The sequence below is a fragment of the Trachymyrmex cornetzi genome, unplaced genomic scaffold (assembly GCF_001594075.2).
Source record: "Trachymyrmex cornetzi isolate Tcor2-1 unplaced genomic scaffold, Tcor1.1 scaffold1533, whole genome shotgun sequence".
NCBI lineage: Eukaryota > Metazoa > Arthropoda > Insecta > Hymenoptera > Formicidae > Trachymyrmex > Trachymyrmex cornetzi.
In genome coordinates, this window is record NW_017296128.1 from 1 (window position 1) to 613 (window position 613).

A 613-nucleotide genomic window follows, 5' to 3' on the forward strand; every position below is an offset into this window, starting at 1 on the left:
TATATATATATATATGCATGTGTATGTATATATATATATATATATATGTGTGTGTATATCGGTAGTCATAAATTAAAAATTATAAAATATAATGATTTTATTGTCAAAGGCGAAAAATTTGGTATCTTAAAAAGATTTTGTACTTGAATCCTTCATAACGTGACTAAACAGTAAGATATTGAAATAAAAAGATATTTTAAAAGACTTTGTAGAGGATGAAAAATACATTTACGACTTCTTGAAATTGCAAATGAAATTACACTTTCAACATTACGTTAATTTTTTTACAAATAAGACATTTATATCACAAAAGAGTCATTTTTGCACATTGAACTCCAATTATTTCGAAAATCTGACGTGTTAATGAAATTTAACTTGCGGTATCGTTTTCAGCATCCAAAAATCTATAAGAAACACCTCACCTGATTAAAGGAAACTTTTTTTGTATATCAATATCATCTTTATTCACAGTTTGTTGATTTAATACAATTTATCGACGATTTTATCGATAGTGTCGATAATGTGATACGTAGTTCACATCAATTTCTAAAATTGATGTTGGTGTCGCTAGCGTACGGCGATTTCGCCTGTCACGCGAAAAAGGCCGCCATGT